Source organism: Olea europaea, unplaced genomic scaffold (genome assembly GCF_002742605.1).
Source record: "Olea europaea var. sylvestris unplaced genomic scaffold, O_europaea_v1 scaffold307, whole genome shotgun sequence".
In the NCBI taxonomy this organism is placed as follows: Eukaryota; Viridiplantae; Streptophyta; class Magnoliopsida; order Lamiales; family Oleaceae; genus Olea; species Olea europaea.
Genome location: NW_019249416.1, coordinates 804414 through 807820, shown reverse-complemented (window position 1 = coordinate 807820; position 3407 = coordinate 804414). Strand labels below are relative to the sequence as shown.

Here is a 3407-nt window from a genome sequence, read left to right as displayed (position 1 = left end):
AAAATTCAAAGAAGGGTACCTTTGTTTGGGAATTCTTGAAGGACACTGTAAACCAGTTAAGTCAATTGTTGCAGTTTCTGATGCCGATTTGGATGAAAATCTTTCAGTTTTTAGTGGAAGTTTGGATGGAGAAATTAGAGTTTGGAATATTTCAATTTCAACTCTCTTCACAGAGTCTTTGATTACTTCTTCAGACAGAGATTAAAGTTATATTTTTAATATATAATCTTTATATACAAGTTCATTGAATAATGAATACAAGTTTCTAGTTCATGGTTGCACAATGTTGAATGACATATCGAGTGAATGTAGCAACAAGAACAAATATTCATAGTCGAGTCTAAATATATTTGGAACAAGAAGTTTACTTTCTACAAAAATAATCTGTATGTTCTATATGTTTATGATGTATTCGATATGGAGTACTAGACATAAATGAACAAGATTTTAACATCTTTTATGTTGTCCAATCCGTCAATGAAACACGGTAATCCATAGTATTAATTAGTATTCATATAATTATTTATGTGTGAAGAATTTCTTGATCTATGATATTCATTGTCTTATTCCTCGATTGTTAGTTTTTCAGAAAAGAATTATCTCTATACCAAATCACGTGCCTTCATGTTACTAAATTATCAAAATTTGTTCATTTGACTTGTAACCCTAAGCTTTGTTGCCCATGATTAAAAATTGCTAATTGCTTAAAGAAAAAGGGAAACAATTCTTTAGAATTTGGTACTTTTTAGGATTTCAAGAAGGAAACGCAAGTAAGTAATAATGTCCTAAAACTAATAAAAGGGTTTTCAGTGTCCTTTTTGTACCCCATAAATTATGAAAACTCGTAAAGTTGTCGTTTATTAATTTAGGGTTCTTCCTATGAAATTGTGGGAACATGTAGCCAATATTAGAGTAAATCTATTGTGTATATATACTACAAATGAAAAGTATTAACTGATTAATGGGTCTAGAATTTTTAGACTAGGTTTGTTACGAGATCTCGCTCTATTTTAGGTTATAATTAATAGTTGATCCGTTTAATTTGTCAAAGAAGAGTGAAATTTATTTATTCATAATTTTTTAAACACGGCCCTCATGTGTAAGTTAAAAAATCGAACACGAGAAATTTTTGTAATAGATGATTGTAAGATTTAAGTTGTCCTTGCAGATATTTGTGTAAATTTAAAACACCTTATTAGAAGACTAGACGTTTTATGGAACATCACTATGATTTAAATTTTTAATCAATCGGTTGTTCATTTAATTGGTAAAAGCGGCGAAAACTTTATTTACCATACTTGTAACACGACCTCTGTGTGTAAGTTAGAAAATCGAACGAGAAAGTTTTATAAATAGGTGGTTGAAAGATTTGAGTTGTCTTTGTCAAATATCATGCCAAAGAGTGAACACTTTACCTATTTAGGGTAATTAAATCTTTAACACAATCATTCTCCATTCTCCAATTGCATGTGTGTGCAGAAAGTGCAAAAGACTAGTGTTCTACATTTTAACAAATTTTAACAACTTTTCGAATGAGGCTTCAATTATTTCAACTTTTCTTATGCAATATCTTGTCATTTTTTTTTTAATAAATCAAGAAGGAAGCATATTACTTTGCACTCCCAACGATCCCCCTCTCAAACAGAGCTCAAACGTATGGCCTCCAACTTACTATCCCCTTATAGTCCCTTTCAAAATTTTTGAGACATAGATACATCACATCTTCTTAGCAAATGAGAATATGTCAATAGAGTTTTTGACACCTCTCGACACATTACAAGCATTAACCTTTTTCATTTTGTTAAGAAAATGTAATGTTTGTACATATGTCAAGTATCATGTCATCTCATCTTCCCTCAAACGATAATTAATTTGTCCTCTTTCACAAATAGGGAATGATCACATGTTCCGTATATACAACTCTTCAATTGCGACAAGGGTTACCTCTTTACGTGTACACAATTCTTTTTGAGAGCCAACCATGGATCTTCCCAAGTAGCATGATTAATTAGTGTCGAAACTCATTGGTTACAATTGAGGCTAATCTTGTTCGTCCACAAAGTTGAGCTTGGAGACTAGCTCTAATAATATTTGTCGGGAGTTGGATTTTAAACTTAAAATGTTAACTTAATAGGAAGATGAGTCCAATCCCATTATTTATCTATTACGTACAATGTGTCTAGTCGAGATGGGACTTTATTTTGCATTTACTCAACATCAACTATCAAGATATATAACTGGTGAACTTTTAAAGCAATGTTAGTAAATTAATTAAGCTCTTGTAGGCAACTTTAATAATAATTGACACAATGCACATACAAGGTAAGTAGAGAATTATAATCAGACAAATTTTAATACAAGTTACAACATGTTAATGGAAAGTTTCAGACCGTAGAATTAATAAATTATATTAGTTGAGGTTTTATTTTATTGATAATGGGGTATACCTTTTTTCTACCTCAAAAACCTTTTTAAATTGCGTAAGAGCTTACGTAAGTTTTTATACACGGAGTTTCTCAACTAACTAGCAAGGGGAAAATTATATATATATATATATATACACACACACACACACACACATACGGAAATGATCTCCTAAACACCGATATTTAACTTATATTAAGCACCAGTGACAAGGCACGCCATATTTGTTTTTTACTTTATGCAAGTTTTAATAAATGCAACCATTGTTTGTCTTCTTTTAAAATAAAAGTCGTTAATTCTCATAATTATTTTTAATCATACATTTCACAATAAGCATCTATTTGATGCTTATTAAGATTAAAAACAATGAGATTTTGAATTGTAGTTTCTTTGAGAATGTGTGGTTAAAAAATTAGTAAAATTTCGAATTTACGTGCAAAAATATTTTATAGTGTGAATGTGCGGTTGAAAGTAAGTGAGAATTAAAGAGCTTGGTTTCAAAAGAAGACATAACATATTTTGCACTTAATAAAAAATATCGTTATTTAGTAGACACGAGCCTCTCGAGGTCAAGTTTCGAGTGCGAGGGAGCAGAAAAAAACCCGACCGACTAATCTAAGCTAACTTTCGAGCCAAATCGTCAATTACTTGCAATTCGATCATGTTTTTGGCTCAAGTTAAAAATGTTTGACGAAGTTCTAGCCGGTTCGACTCGCCTCATCAAGGGCGAGCTGAACAATGCTTCGGCGAAGTGAATCGTTTCTCATTCGTCCCGTTTAACACTTAAAAATGAAAATTGCCCCCATGCAGGATCGAACTACAGACCTTCAGTTTACAAGACTGACGCTCTACCACTGAGCTATAGGGGCTCTTGGTGGCGCTATAATTTCATAGTTGCTATTGAATAAAGTATGACGGTTTCCCCTTACTGATTTCTCATTGAAGAATTTGGTTGGTTCAGATTCATCTTTCAATGGAGGGAA

General features: G+C 31.8%; 1 non-coding gene across 1 annotated transcript; it reads right to left on the bottom strand.

Moving 5' to 3' along the window:
- Positions 1-3221: 3221 nt before the first annotated feature.
- Positions 3222-3293, bottom strand: TRNAT-UGU. Its single transcript has one exon. It is a non-coding gene; the product is annotated as a tRNA-Thr (tRNA).
- Between the last annotated feature and the right edge of the window lie 114 nt (positions 3294-3407).